The following is a 16,671-nucleotide window of genomic DNA, read 5'->3' as shown; positions in this document are numbered from 1 at the left end:
ACTGGGTCTAACCTCCAGATGAGCTTCAATGCCATACAACACTCCTTCCGTGGCCTCCAACAGGTCTTAAATGCAAGTACAACTAAATTCATGCTCTTCAACCAATCGCTGCCCACACCTGCCCGCCCTTCCAGCATCACTACTTTGGACGGTTTTGACTTAGATTATGTGGACAACTACAAATACCTAGGTGTCTGGTTAGACTGTAAACTCTCCTTCCAGACTCAGATAAAGCATCTCCAATCCAAAATTAAATCTAGAATCAGCTTCCTATTTTCAACAAAGCATCCTTCACTCATGCTGCCAAACATACACTCGTAAAACTGACTATCCTACCGATCCTTGACTTCGGCGAAATAGCTTCCAACACTCTACTCAGGAAATTGGATGCAGTCTATCACAGTGCCATCCGTTTTATCACCAAAGCCCCATATACTACCCACCGCTGTGACCTGCTCTCGTTAGCTGGCCCTCGCTTCATATTCGTCGCCAAACCCACTGGCTCCAGGTCATCTATAAGTCTTTGCTAGGTAAAGCCCCACCTTATCTCAGCTCACTGGTCACCATAGCAGCACCCACCCATAGCACGCGCTCCAGCAGATATATTTCACTGGTCACCCCCAAAGCCAATTCCTCCTTTGGCCGCCTTTCCTTCCAGTTCTCTGCTGCCAATGACCGGAACAAACAGCAAAAATCACTGAAGCTGGAGACTCATATCTCACTTACTCTACTTTAAGCACCAGCTGTCAGAGCAGCTCACAGATCACTGCACCTGTACATAGCCCATCTGTAAATAGCCCATCCAACTACCTCATCCCCATCCGGTAATTACTTTGTTTATTTTGCTCCTTTGCACCTTTGGGGCGGCAGGGTAGCCTTTGGGGCGGCAGTGTAGCCTAGTGGTTAGAGCGTTGGACTAGTAACCAAAAGGTTGCAAGTTCAAATCCCCGAGCTGACAACATCTGTTGTTCTACCCCTGAACAGGCAGTTAACCCACTGTTCCTAGGCTGTTGTTGAAAATAAGAATTGGTTCTTAACTGACTTGCCTAGTTAAATAAAGGTAAAATAATAATAACAAAAACAGAATCTCTACTTGCACATGAGTTTATTGCACATCAATCACTCCAGTGTTTAATTGCTATATTGTAATTATTTCGCCACTATGGCCTATTTATATCTTACCTCATTTGCGCACACTGTATATAGATTTTTTCTATTGAATTATTGACTGTATGTTTGTTTATTCCATGTGTAACTCTGTGTTGTTGTTTGTGTCGCACTGCTTTGCTTTACCTTGGCCAAGTCGCAGTTGTAAATGAGAACTTGATCTCAACTATAGTACCTGGTTAAATTAAGGTTAAATAAAATTACAAATTAAAAACCACTCAACCATTCTGCCAAAACAACCTCTATCTCCATAAGAGTGGAGACTGAACACTGCACCAAACTTTCCATATTGAACTCTGACCAACAGCTCTCAATAATTATGACTCAACAAACATTCTAAGGAAAATAATACTGTTGTCCTAAAGTAGATAACGCTTTACGCTATTGAGCCACTGAGCAAGGGTAGCATTTTGGGAGTGTATGTGAGTTCCTGTGCGTGTGTTAGGGGGCGTATGATATTCTAAGAATACCACCTACTGTAGAGCACCCATGGAGTTCAATGCCAGGGCATGCCCGTGACCCGACCTCTGCTGCTCTCGGTCCCTGCCAGGTCTGCCAGCCACACTGGGGCATCAAAGGGAGGACAGGCAGAGCACCTGTGTCAGTCTGTCTATCTGAGGGACAAAAGGACATAAAGCTCTCAAGATTCTGTATGCCACCCTATTAATCCATGAGCCGGGGGGGATGGCCGGGCTCACTTGGAGTGACGATTTCTCATAATGATTTTCCTGAAGGTCTTTGTCCCTAGAGTTGAAGCATGTGTGATAGCAGTGCAGCAATGGCAGCTTTCTCTGTCTTTTCTCTCTTTCTGCCATGGCTGAAAAATGAGACATCATCACCCAAAGTGAGCCCGACGGCCCAAATTTGTGCGTCTGACTCATTGACTATATGCTGTGGCCTCAAAGGCAGAGGTACACTATATCCACAAAAGTATGTGGACACCTGCTCATTGAACATCTCATTCCAATATGATGGGCATTAATATGGAGTTGGTCCCCCCTTTGCTACGATAACAACCTCCACTCTTCTGGGAAGGCTTTCCACTTGGAACATTGCTGCGGGGACTTGCTTCCATTCAGCCACAAGAGCTTTATAGAGGTTGGATACTGATGTTGGGAGATTACGCCTGGCTCACAGTCGGCATTCCAATTCATCCCAAAGGTGTTCAATGAGGTTGAGGCCAAGAGGCCAGAGGTCTGTGCAGCCCAGTCAAGTTCTTCCACACGAATCTTGTCAAACCATTTCTGTATGGACCTCGCTTTGTGCACAGGGGCATTGTCATGCTGAAACAGGAAAGAGCCTTCCCCAAACTGTTGCCACAAAGTTGGAAGCACAGAATCATCTAGAATGTCATTGTATGCTGTAGTGTTAAGATTTCCTTTCACTGGAACTAAGGGGCCTATCCCGAGCCATGAAAAACAGCCCCAGACCATTATTCCTCCACCACCAAAGTTTACAGTTGGCACTATGTATTGGGGCAGGTAGCAAGAACGTGTTTCAACTGCTCCAGAGTCCAGTGGCGGTGAGCTTTACACCCCTCTTAAGCTTGTGTGCGGCTGCTCGGCCATGAAAACCCAATTCATGAAGCTCCCGACGAACAGGTATTGTGCTGACATTGCTTCCAGAGGCAGTTTGGAACTCGGTAGTGAGTGTTGCAACCGATGACAGGTGGTTTTTACGCGCAACGCACTTCAGCCCCGTTCTGTGAGCTTGTGTGGCCTACCACTTCGTGGCTGAGCCATTGTTGCTCCTAGACGTTTCCACTTCATAATAACACTTACGGTTGACAGCGGGGCAGCTCTAGCATGGCAGAAATTTGATTAACTGACTAATTGGAAAGATGGCATCCTATGATGGTGCCACTTTGAATGTCACTGAGCTCTTTAGTGAGGCCATTCTACTGCCAATGTTTGTCTATGGAGATTGCATGGTTGTGTGCTCGATTGTATACACCTGTCAGCAACGGGTGTGGCTGAAATAGCCAAATCCACTAATTTGAAGGGGTGTCCACATGCTTTTGTATATACAGTGCATTCAAAAAGTATTCAGACCCCTTCACTTTTTCCAAATTTTTGCAATGCTACAGCCTTAATCTAAAATGGACTTAAAAAAATAATAATTCTCATCAATCTACACACAATACCCCATAATGTCAATGCAAAAACTGTTTTTTTAAATGTTTTGCTAAATAAATATCACATTTACATAAGTATTCAGATCTTTTACTCAATACTTTGTTGAAGCACCTTTAGCAGCGATTACAGCCTTGTGTCTTCTTCGGTCTGATGGTGCAAGCTTGGCACACCTGTATTCTTCTCGGCAGATCCTCTCAAGCTCTGTCAGGTTGGATGGGGAGCGTCGCTGCACTGCTATTTTCAGGTCTCTCCAAAGATGTTCGATCGGGTTCAAGTCCAGGCTCTGGCAGGCCACTCAAGGACATTCAGAGACTTGTCCCAAAACCACACCTGCGTTCTCTTGGCTGTGTGCTTAGGGTCGTTGTCCTGTTGGAAGGTGAACATTCGCCCCAGTCTAAGGTCCTGAGTGCTCTGGAGCAGGTTTTCATGAAGGATCTCTCTGTACTTTACTCTGTTCATCTTTCCCTCAAACCTGACTAATCTCCCAGTCATTATGAGGTATTGTGTGTAGATTGATGAGGGACATTTAAAAAAAAAAAGTTTTTTACGTTTTACATTTTTTTATTTTTTATTGAACCTTTATTTAACTAGGAAAGTCAGTTAAGAACAAATTCTTATTTACAATGCCGGCCTACCCCGGCCAAACCCTAACGACGCTGGGCCAATTGTGCGGCTGTAATGTAACAACGTGGAAAATGGGTCTAAATACTGTCCGAATGCACTGTATCTATGTATCTTATGTGTTAACTAAGCAGATCAAAGAGGGCTGAGGCGTAAATAGGGTTGCAAAATTCAGGGAACTTTCAACAAATTCCCTGGTTTTCCAGAAATCCTGGGTGGTGGATTCATCTTTCTGTCCCTTGACCAAAGCAGTTCAATTACAGGTCACTGAGGCCCTAATGTACCAAGCACTAAACCGCTAATCCCCATGCTTTATTGGAGTGAGAAAATCCAATTCCAGAGATCTGTAATTCCATAAACCTTATTAGGCACCACACTGGCTGTTCTATCTCTGGGGACCAGGGATTGAGTGGAGAGGAAGGAACAGGGAAGGAGAGGAGAGGCTAGCGCTAGGGCAGGGGCCCTCTCAACACTGGAAGACAAAGAGAGGAAAGAAGGGGGGGGGAAATTGGAAGAAATGGAACTGAATGATGAAAAGATGAACACAGAAACGGAAGAAAAGAGAGTCAGAATGATCAAGACAGATCCATAGCCAGGGGTTGCAATCGTGTTACTCCTACAAGAATGCTTCCAAATAGATATGTAGAAGTGTTGAAGCTAAAGCTGTCTATCTAAATGATGAGCCACAGAATCTTTACGAGAACACATTAATCATTTACCTCACTTTCTGCAGTCATAATAACATGGAGTTGTAGATGAGGACTCTGTCAATTATGAAAACCTTCACATGGTATGTTACAGTATCTTCAAGCAGCAAAAGAAAAGTTGATTAATTTTAAAAGATGAGAGAACATGAGGAACTCATTGCCTCGTCAGAAACATCAATCACTGTCCACACATGATTGGCTTCCTTCTCTTCTCCCTGTTGCTCACCATGGTGCCTTTAATGTCTGTTCCCATTCCACCACTGCACCACTACTGTAGTCATTTAATCAGAGCACCGGTGGGCAACTTAGCACCACTGTTATCTAAGACCTGTCTTCCATTGTTGTCCCTCCCTGTTGTCCAGGAGGGAGGAGAGAAGGAGGGAGGGGGGGGGGGGGGGGGGGGGGGGTGTGTGTGTTTGTTTGCTCCTGCTGTCCTAATGGGGAACATGGGAAATGCCTCAGAAGGGGATGGTGACCGATGCAGAAATTGTTTTTGTTGAAAAGGGGATGGCAGGGATGCAGAGGGTAAAATGACGATGGTCATGATAATAATTGTTATAATGATAAGGATGCTTGTGACCTCAACCAAAGCATCTCAGACTGAAGGGTATGAGTACTTAAAGATTTCTGCTCTTGAAAATATGAGTGAAACTACAAAGTTTATTTGAAAAGTAATTCAACACCATGACAGACAAAATTGATCAGAGGACAACACAAAACCAGTGATCTATTTGAAATCGAAGGTTGAATCTTACTGACAACAATGGTGTTAGATATGTCCAGTGTTCATTTATCTCCAGTGATGCAGGACTCTTAAGTCTCCACTCTGGGGCTGACTGGTTGGCTGTAATTAAATTTCTCTGCAGGACACAGACACTGCAGCATTGCTCACATAGATGGCAGATTGGAATCACATTGCACAAGCCTCCACACAAACAGCACACATACACACATATAGAAACAGTCTTCTCTCGGGACATCAGTTCATCAGAAAAGTGACACTTCAAACCCTAATTAAAGAGGCCCTCTCAGCCACTATCATTAAAGAGTAGAGCTGCAGGCTGAGATTAAAACAGTGATCTCCAGATATCTTATCATTACAGGGCCTAGCACACAATAGCTCATACATACTGATGAACAGGGAACTCAGAGGAACAGGAGCACTAGATACAGGGCTAGTTACAGGCCTCACTCATTGCTAAAAAAGAATAGAGACAGTCACCATCATCCAAATCATCCTCCAATGTTAATCATGCTCTTTACATCTCAGTCTTTCAGCATCATTTTGTCTCCTCTTTCAACCTTCAGCTCTGTCTATAATTGGCCCAAATAGCCAAATGAAGAGTGGAGGTGAAGTGAACAGCCACACTAGAAGCATGTCACCTTGAGTGTTATCACTGTCACTGATATCTGTCTCCTGTCACTCCTGTGGGCTGGCTCTGTAGTTAGTGTGTAATGGCCTGCCAATATGTCTTCCCCCTATCTGGGAGACACCAGACGTGTCCTGTACTCAAGTCAACAACTGTCAATACTACAGTCTCTACATGCAGTATCTACAGTATATAACATTCTACACTCATGCATGTTTGCATAGCTTCGAACCAAACGCTCTACAAGCACATGTAAGCACATTCCCTCTTAAACTTAGACTACACATGCAACCCTTTAATGTATTCCCACTGAGCCACAGCAGACAGCCTCTTAACAGGTCTCAAAGTTAAGCCTAGAGCTGAGAGTGTGTGTGCGGACAAAGACAGAAAGAGCATACAAGGTATAATGTGTGTTTGTGTGTGTGTGTGTGTGTGTGTGTGTGTGTGTGTGTGTGTGTGTGTGTGTGTGTGTGCATGTATGAACCAGCGTAATGCCTAGGGGCTAGCTGACAGGTTGACTAAACAGGAGCAGCCTCCTCCAGTCCACCGTCTACCAGAGAAAAGAGGCCAGTTGAGCTGGGGGCTGGCTCCAGCCTCCAGCAGCAGAATGCTCAGTAAATAATGAATATCTTAACTACAGATCTCTGCCACCTCTAACAAACAGCTCTCCATCCCTCCAGTCAGTAGCAGCAGCTAGCCATCCAGACAGCCAAACCAGTCTCAGTCATTAATATTTCAGCCTCAGTTCTACTCTCTATCTCAGCACTCAGAGAGCACTCACTACCGCCTGATCCTTTTGACCCATAAAGACACAGACAAAACACTGATGTGAACATCTAAACTAGTCCAGCCTACTGCCTGGGACATGACAAGAGAGCTGTTTCTTCTCTGTAGTGGATCTATTTTCGAAAGAACAATTGTTGTGCATGTACATTCAACAAAGAACACATTTCACTGTTCTTTAACAATGTATACACCTGATATAAACACAATATTAAATAATACAGTATTTTCTCATATATTATGACAATGCGAAGACCAACAGGAAAACCAAAAGAATGTGAAATATCAGAGAGAGGACCTAACCAATACGGTAATCCAAAAGAACAGAAACCACATCAAGAACACATATGAGTGGAGTCAAGATGGAAGAATCTCTTAACTCCTTTCTTGATAAACCTAGGGGGAAATCGTAAACTTTCGGAATAATCTGTAAAAATCAGTGCCCTATTTATAAAAGAACCAAACTCCTGTGTTAATAGGCACAGTATTGGCATCTCAAGTCGCCCACTAACATGATACAGTGACTTACTGTAATAATGCTTATTATAAAGCTACATGCCTAATGGGCTGTGCTGAGACAATGATTTATCAGTGACCCAAGCCCTGCTCAGATAATCCCTACCATCGTGTCGCTGAGTTGTCATAGTGCTGCTGCAAATGTACATTATCCCAGGGGCATTGGCAGTCATAACGTAAGTAACCTAATTCATGTCCCTCTAACTCCTCTGAATGCATCTGTCAATCCTACAGCTGTTGTATACATTAATCATGCGCCTATGAATCGGAGTAATGCTGTTAGCACTGAGGAGGTTTTCCGTAGTAGGATATCCACTGTGTGAAGCTCACCATGCACATCAGCTCAAACGTAAATATAACTGTCGTGTCTACCTCTCATAAGCCTCCCATTAAAGCAATAAAGCACACCAGAAAAGTTCTAAAAATAGACCACATTAACATATGTAGTCTAAGAAATAAGGTTCATGAAATCGATAACATTCTAGTAACAGATAACATTCATATATATTCATTATCTCTGAAACTCACTTAAATAATTCATAACTTTGATGATACAGTGCTAGCAATACATGGTTTCAACATCTTCAGAAGAGACAGGAATACCAATGGTGTTGTTGACATATATTTCCAGAGTCATATTCCTGTAAAGCTTAGTGAGGATATCATGTCAAACGCTGAAGTAATATGGCTACAGTTTTATCTGCCTCACCTAAAGCACATTCTTGTGGGAAGCTGCTACAGAATGCTAATTGTAAGTATTTGGGCAATAATATATGTGATATCAACAGAGAAGTATATTTTCTGGGTGACCTTAAATACTGACTGGCTTTTATCAAGCTGCCCACTCAAGAAAAAGCTTCAAACTGTAACTAGGGCCTGCAACCTGGTTCAGGTTATCAGTCAACCTACCATGTATTGATCACATATTTACTAATGCTGCAGAAATCTGCTCTAAAGCAGTATACAAATCCATCAGATGTAGTGATCATAATACAGTAGCCATATCTAGGAAAACCAAAGTTCCAAAGGCTGGGTGTCACGTCCTGACCTTAGTTCCTTTTGTATGTTTGTAATAAATTATGACAGACACTTACCACGCTGCATATTGGTCCGATCCTTCTTACTCTTCCTCAGACGAAGAGGAGATTCGTTACAGAACCACCCACCACAACCGGACCAAGCAGCGTGGTAACCAGGAGCAGAGGGTTCTGAACTCCTGGACATGGGAGGAGATTTTGGACGGTAGGGGACTCTGGGCACAGGCTGGGGAATATCGCCGCCCCCGGGAAGAGCTGGAGGCAGCCAAAGCAGAGCGGCGGCATTATGAGGAGTTAGCACGGCAGCGCAACAGGGACGAGAGGCAGCCCCAAAACTTTCTTGGGGAGGGGCACACGGGGAGTGTGGCTAAGTCAGGTAGGAGACCTGAGCCAACTCCCCGTGCTTACCGTGGCGACAGGTGGACAGGGCAGGCACCGTGTTATGCCGTGAGGCGCACGGTGTCCCCAGTGCGCAGGCATAGCCCGGTGCGCTACATCGCAGCGCCTCGTATCGGCCGGGCTAGATTGGGCATCGAGCCAGGAGAAATGAGGCCGGCTCAGCACATTTGGTCTCCAGTGCGTCTCCTCGGCCCGGGGTATATGGCACCAGCCCTACGCACGGTGTCCCCGGCTTGCCAGCACAGCCCAGTGCGGTCTGTTCCACCCAGCCGCACCTGCCGGGCTACGGGGAGTATCCAGCCAGGACAGGTTGTGCAGGCTCGATGCTTGAGACCTCCAGTGCGCCTCCACGGTCCGGTCCATCCGGTGCGTCCTCCACGCACCAGGCCTCCTGTGGCAACCCCACGCACCAAGCTGTCTCTCCGTCTCCTCCCTCCAGGTGCTCCCTCCTGTCCAGCGCTTCCAGGGTCTCCCTCCTGTCCAGCGCTGCCAGAGTCTCCCTCCTGTCCAGCGCTGCCAGAGTCTCCTTTCTGTCCAGCGCTGCCAGAGCAGCCCGTCATTCAGGAGCTGCCAGAGCCGTCCGTCAGTCACGAGCTGCCAGAGGTGCCCTTCACTTCGGCACTGCCGGAGTCGCCCTTCACCCCGGCGCTGCAGGAGTCGCCCTTCACTACGGCGCTGCAGGAGTCGCCCTTCACTACGGCGCTGCAGGAGTCGCCCTTCACTACGGCGCTGCTGGAGTCGCCCTTCACTACGGCGCTGCAGGAGTCGCCCTTCACTACGGGGCTGCTGGAGTCGCCCTTCACTACGGCGCTGCAGGAGTCGCCCTTCACTACGGCGCTGCAGGAGTCGCCCTTCACTACGGCGCTGCTGGAGTCGCCCTTCACTACGGCGCTGCAGGAGTCGCCCTTCACTACGGCGCTGCCGGAGTCGCCCTTCACTACGGGGCTGCTGGAGTCGCCCTTCACTACGGCGCTGCTGGAGTCGCCCTTCACTACGGCGCTGCAGGAGTCGCCCTTCACTACGGGGCTGCTGGAGTCGCCCTTCACTACGGCGCTGCAGGAGTCGCCCTTCACTACGGCGCTGCAGGAGTCGCCCTTCACTACGGCGCTGCTGGAGTCGCCCTTCACTATGGCGCTGCAGGAGTCGCCCTTCACTACGGGGCTGCTGGAGTCGCCCTTCACTACGGCGCTGCAGGAGTCGCCCTTCACTACGGCGCCGCAGGAGTCGCCCTTCACTACGGCGCTGCAGGAGTCGCCCTTCACTACGGTGCTGCTGGAGTCGCCCTTCACTACGGCGCTGCAGGAGTCGCCCTTCACTACGGCGCTGCAGGAGTCGCCCTTCACTACGGTGCTGCTGGAGTCGCCCTTCACTACGGCGCTGCAGGAGTCGCCCTTCACTACGGCGCTGCTGGAGTCGCCCTTCACCCCGGCGCTGCAGGAGTCGCCCTTCACTACGGCGCTGCTGGAGTCGCCCTTCACGCCGGCGCCGCCGGAGCCTCCCGCCTGTCCGGCGTTGCCGGAATCTCCGATCTATTCGCAGCCCGCTGCAAGGGTCCCGAGTCCGAGGTCGGCTCCAACGGCCAATTAAGTGGGCCAAGACTATGGTGGAGTGGGGTCCACGTCCCGCGCCAGAGCCGCCACCGCGGACAGATGCCCACCCACACCCTCCCCTATGGGGTTAGGTTTTGCCGCCGGAGTCCGAACCTTTTGGGGAGGGTACTGTCACATCCTGACCTTAGTTCCTTTTGTATGTTTCTATTTTAGGTTGGTCAGGGCGTGAGTTGGGGTGGGCATTCAATGTTTTTGTTCCATGTTTGGTATTTCTATGTGTTTGGCCTGGTATGGTTCCCAATCAGAGGCAGCTGTCAATCGTTGTCTCTGATTGAGAACCATACTTAGGTAGCCTGTTTTCCCACTCTTGTTTGTGGGTGGTTGTTTTCTGTTTAGTGTATGTCACCTTACAGAACTGTTTTGTTTCTTCCATTTCACTTTATTATTTTGTTTTGTGCGTTCAGTCAATAAATTATGACGGACATTTACCACGCTGCATATTGGTCCGATCCTTCTTACTCTTCCTCAGACAAGATTCGTTACACTGGGCCTAATATAAACTCAGCAAAAAATAAACGTCCTCTCACTATCAACTGCATTTATTTAACTTAACATGTGTAAATATTTGTATGAACATAACAAGATTCAACAACTGAGACATAAACTGAACAAGTTCCACAGACATGTGACTAACAGAAATTGAATAATATTTCCCTGAACAAAGGGGGGGTCAAAATAAAAATTAACAGTCAGTATCTGGTGTGGCCACCAGCTACATTAAGTACTGCCATGCATCTCCTCCTCATGGACTGCACCACATTTTTTGCTGTGAGATGTTACCCCACACCTCCACCAAGGCACCTGCAAGTTCACAGACATTTCTGGGGGGGGAATGGCCCTAGCCCTCACCCTCCGATCCAACAGGGCCCAGACGTGCTCAGTGGGATTGAGATCCGGGCTCTTCGCTGGCCATGGCAGAACACTGACATTCCTGTCTTGTAGGAAATCACGCACTGAATGAGAAGTATAGCTGGTGGCATTGTCATGCTGGAGGGTCATGTCAGAATGATCCTGCAGGAAGGGTACCACATGAGGGACGAGGATATCTTCCCTGTAACACACAGAGTTGAGATTGCCTGCAATGACAACAAGCTCAGTCCGATGATGCTATGACACACCGCCCCAGACCACGACGGACCCTCCACCTCCAAATCGATCCTGCTCCAGAGTACAGGCCTGGTTGTAACGCTCATTCCTTAAATTCCTCATTCCTACGATAGACTCGAATCCAACCATCACCCCTGGTGAGACAAAACCGCGACTCGTCAGTGAAGAGGACTTTTTGCCAGTCCTGTCTGGTCCAGAAACGATGGGTTTGTGCCAATGATTCCTATGTTGAAGATGTAAATAATATTTGCTGGTCTGTGATGTGTAATGAGGAGCAACCAGACACTGCACTTGACACATTTATGAAATTGCTTATTCCAGTTACCAATAAGCAAGCACTATTAAGAGAATGACTGTAAAAACTGTTAAATCCCCATGGATTGATGAGGAATTTAAAAATTGTGCAGTTGAGAGGGATGAGGCAAGATGAATGGCAAATAAGTCTGGCTGCACAGCCGATTGTCAAATGTTCTGCAAATTGAGAAATCATGTTACTCAACTTAACAAAAAAAAAGAAACTGTACTGTGAAACAAAGATACATTATTTAAAGAATGATGGTAAAAAAAGCTTTGGAGCACGTTAAATTACATTTTGGGCAAAAGGCAAAACTCAGCTCCATCATTCATTGAATCAGATGGCATCACAAAACGACTTTAATTATTTTTTTCATTTGCAAGATTAGCAAACTTAGGCATGCCAACAGCATGACATGCCAACAACAAATTCTGAACCAACAAATCCATGCATAACTGACCAAATTATGAAAGACAAACGTTGTCATTTTGAATTCTGTAAAGTGAGTGTGGAAGAGGTGAAACAATTATTGGTGTCTATCAACAATGACCAGCCACCTGAATCTGAACATTTGGATGGAAAATGACTGAGGATGATAGCGGACGATATTGCCACTCCTATTTGCCATCTCTTCAATCTAAGTGTACAGGAAAGTGTGTGTCCTCAGGCCTGGAGGGAAGCAAAGTAATTCCGCTTCCCAAGAATAGCAAAGCACCCATTACTGGCTCAAACAGCCGACCAATAAGCCTGTTACCAACCCTTAGTAAACTTTTGGATAAAAAAATGTGTTTGACAATATACAATGCAATTTCACTGTAAACAAATTAACAACAGATTTTCAGCACGCTTATAGGGAAGGGCATTCAATGTGTAAAGCACTTACACAAATGACTGATGACTGGCTGAGAGAAATGTATAATACAAAGATTGTGAGAGCTGTTTTGTTAGACTTAAGTGCAGCTTTTGACATTATCGATAATAATCTGCTGCTGGAAAAACGTACAGTACCAGTCAAAAGTTTGGAAACACCTCATTCAAGTTCAAGTTTTTCTTTATTTTTTACCTATTTCTACATTGTTTTAATAGTGAAGACATCAAAACGATGAAATAACACATGGAATCATGTAGTAACCAAAAAAGTGTTCATCAAATTAAAATATATTTCATATTTGAGATTCTTCAAAGTAGCCACCCTTTCCTTCATGACAGCTTTGCACACTCTTGGCATTCTCTCAACCAGCTTGAAAGAGTTCCCACATATGCTGAGCACTTGTTGGCTGCTTATCCTTCACTCTGCAGTCCAACTCATCGCAAACTATCTCAATTGGGTTGAGGTTGGGTGATTGTGGAGAACAGTTAATCTGATCCAGCACTCCATCACTCTCCTTCTTGGTCAAATAGCCCTTACACAGCCTGGAGGTGTGTTGGGTCATTGTTCTGTTGAAAAACAAATGATAGTCCAACAAGGCGCAAACCAGATGGGATGGCGTATCGCTGCAGAATGCTGTGGTAGCCATGCTGATTAAGTGTGAATTCTAAATAAATCACCTACAGTGTCACCAGCAAAGCACCCCCACACAATCACACCTCCTCGTCCATGCTTCACGGTGGGAATCATAAATCCATTCACCTACTCTGCGTCTCACCAAGACACGGTGGTTGGAACCCAAAATCTCAAATTTGGACTCATCAGACCAAAGGACAGATTTCCACTTGTCCATTGCTCATGTTTCTTGGCCTAAGCAAGTCTCTTCTTCTTATTGGTGTCCTTTAGTGGTGGTTTCTTTGCAGAAATTCGCCCATGGAGGCCTGATTCACACAGTCTCCTCTGAACAGTTGATGTTGAGATTTCTGTTACTTGAACTCTGTGAAGCATCTATTTGGGCTGTAATTTCTGAGGCTGGTAACTCTAATGAACTTATCCTCTGCAGCAGAGGTAACTCTGGGTGGCGGTCCTTTCCTGTGGTGGTCCTCAAGAGAGCCAGTTTCATAATGGCGCTTGATAGTTTTAGCGACTGCACTTGAAGAAGCTTTCAAAGTTCTTGACATTTTCCGTATTAACTGACCTTCATGTCTTAAAGTAATCATGGACTGTCGTTTCTCTTTGTTTATTTGAGTTGTTCTTGCAATAATATTGACTTGGTCTTTTACCAAATAGGGCTATCTTCTGTATACCACCCCTACCTTGTCACAATACAACTCAAACGCATTAAGAAGGACAGAAATTCCACAAATTAACTTTTAACAAGGCACACCTGTTAATTGAAATGCATTCCAGGTAACTACCTCATGAAGCTGGTTGGGAGAATGCCAAGAGTGTGCAAAGCTGTCATCAAAGCAAAGGGTTGCTACTTTGAAGAATCTCAAATTTAAAACATATTTTGATTTGTTTAACACTGTTTTGGTTTCTACATGATTCCATATGTGTTATTTCCTAGTTTTGATGTCTTCACTATTATTCTACAATGTAGAAAATAGTAAAATAAAGAAAACCCTTGGAATGAGTAGGTGTGTCCAAACTTTTGACTGGTACTGTATGTGTTATGGCTTTACATCCACAGCTATATTGTGGATCAAGAGTTACCTGTCTAACAGACCACAGAGGGTGTTATTAAATTGACTCCTCTCCAACATAATCCAGGTAGTCAAGCATTCCCCAGGGCAGCTGTCTAGGTTTATTACTTTTAAAAATCTTTACTAATGACCAGCCGCTGGCTCTGAGTAAAGCCTGTGTGTCTATGCATGCTGATGGATCAACACTACACACGTCAGCTACCACAGCAAGTGAAATCACTGCAACACTTAACAAAGAGCTGCAGTCAGTTTCAGAATGGGTGGCAAGAAACAAGTTAGTCCTCATATTTCTAAAACTAAAAACATCGTATTTGGGACAAATATTTCACTAAACCCTAAACCTCAACTAAATCATGTAATTAATAACGTGGAAATTGAGCAAGTTGAGGAGACCCTTGAATTGTAAACTGTCATGGCCAAAACATATTGATACAACAGGAGCTAAGATGGGGAGAGGTCTGTTTATAATAAAGCGTTGTTCTGCTTTCTTAACAGGCCCTAGTTCTGTTGCACCTGGACTACTGTCCCGTTGTGTGGTCAGGTGCCACAAAGAGGGGCTTAGGAAAATTGCAATTGGCCCAGAACAGGGCAGCAAGGCTGGCCATTAAATGTTCACAGAGATCTAACAATAACAATATGCATGTCAATCTCTCCTGGCTCAAATTCCACAACAGCCCAATGCAAAGTCAGATACTTTGTGAAGGAGTTCAATGCCACCTGCTTGTGAGTATTCCGTCCTCCTCCAATAAGCAGAGGAGATGATGATGATGATGGTGGTGGTGACAGTAAATCTCATGGAGGCGAGTCCAATAGAGAAGAGCAGTGAAGTGTAAAGTAGAGCAAAGCTACAGTACTATACCTCCCAGCTGTGTTCCTCAGCAGCGATGTCCCTGGTTGGAGCGAGTGAGCCGACACACGTAGGATACACACAAAGCTCCGTCCGTCGGTTCACACACACACCTGCTCTGACCAGTCCTGGACACACTCCTGTCCTGTGCCCTAGTGTCCGCTCTGCTGGCAGTCTGAGAGTCTAACCCCCACATAGCCCGACGTTGAAAGCCTACTGTTATAGATGCACACACAAGTGAAAGGAGGGAGGCGTGGTTTCAGATGAGATAGATAAAAGAGGGAGGGAGAAGGAGAGAAGGTCCCTCAATCTGCAATTCATTTTTTCCTCACTCCCCTTTTCACAGAGTCTCTGTCTCCCTTTCCCTCTCTATCACATAATTATCTTGCACTCTTTAACATTCACTCACACACACTCCTGAAATGCTCTAGCTCTCTTTTTCTCCAACACACTGAAACTCCCTCTGTTTCTCCATCTCTCTTTCTCCTCGTGGTCCTCACGGTCGGTCTCCCCCTCTTTCTCTATCCCCTTCTCTTTTTCTCCCACTCCTTTCTTCATATCTCTTTATACTTGTCAATTTCACCCTCATTTTCTCCCTGTCTCTTTCTCTCTCTTTCTCTCGCTCGACTCTCATTCATGTGGCTGTGGTGTGTGTGAGTGAATCAGGGCAGATCTAGCCATCTGTTGGAGCCTCTGCGCTTTACCTATTCACAGACTCATAAAGGCAGGGCCAGGGAGAAGCGAGAGAGAAAGGAAGGGGAGGGAACCAGGGATCAATCTTAATGCTGGAGGGCGGGAGAGGAGAGGAGAGGGAGAGGGAGAGTTTGGCATACACACTATATTTATTAGCCTGGCACCTCTAATAGGCTCGCTGGCATGGCCACGCCCGTTTAGAGGAACAGCACCAACAACCTGAAGAGAGGAATATGCATTCAAGTACAAACGCATGCACACCCACCCAACACCACGCCCACACACCATACACACATGAATGCAGACACACACACACATGCACACACTTCCACAAATAAGCACAAACACACTGTCAGAGTAAAACAGAGCACAATTTCCCATACACATCCCTAAATACAGTATCCATCGTAATGTAGCCAATGCTTTCATTTTCTTGTTTGTATAGCAGGTTGACATTTATTGTCATTAGTCTTGTCCTGGAGGCAGAACTGAGCAATCACTAACGGCAAAGTCCAAATTGGCTATATTGTAAAAATTCACAAAAAACAAAAACAGCAAATCATGAAAATAGCTTTTTGGTCTTCATTTAAGGTTCGGGTTAGTCATTAGTGTTAGCAGTGTGGTTTAGGGTTAAGGTTAAGTTTAAAATCAGATTTTATTACTTTGTAGCTGTGCCAGCTAGTGACCACTCTGCAAAGCTGCCTCCAGAACAAGATTCATGACAAAAAACACTAACCTGCATTTGTTTGTATGTGTTCGATGCAGCAGCAAATATTTCTCATAAGTGCCAGTGTCACTTCCCATCTCTCC

The 16,671-nt window shown here is 45.7% G+C and overlaps 1 protein-coding gene across 3 annotated transcripts in view; it reads right to left on the bottom strand.

The window, feature by feature from the left end:
- Window positions 1–15,782, bottom strand: part of LOC110493251 (extracellular sulfatase Sulf-2) — a 73,971-nt gene extending 58,189 nt beyond the window's left edge. For 2 of the 3 annotated variants that reach the window (XM_036950617.1, XM_036950618.1), the window contains exon 1: window positions 15,181–15,780. The gene's annotated coding sequence lies outside the window, so the exon portion shown is untranslated. Of the gene's footprint in view, window positions 1–15,180 lie in introns of all 3 variants that reach the window. The other variant, XM_036950620.1, reaches the window with a different exon arrangement.
- Between the last annotated feature and the right edge of the window lie 889 nt (window positions 15,783–16,671).

Source organism: Oncorhynchus mykiss, chromosome 17 (genome assembly GCF_013265735.2).
Source record: "Oncorhynchus mykiss isolate Arlee chromosome 17, USDA_OmykA_1.1, whole genome shotgun sequence".
In the NCBI taxonomy this organism is placed as follows: Eukaryota; Metazoa; Chordata; class Actinopteri; order Salmoniformes; family Salmonidae; genus Oncorhynchus; species Oncorhynchus mykiss.
Note: the sequence above shows the minus strand (reverse complement) of the source record. Positions and strands in the feature narration are given on the sequence as shown.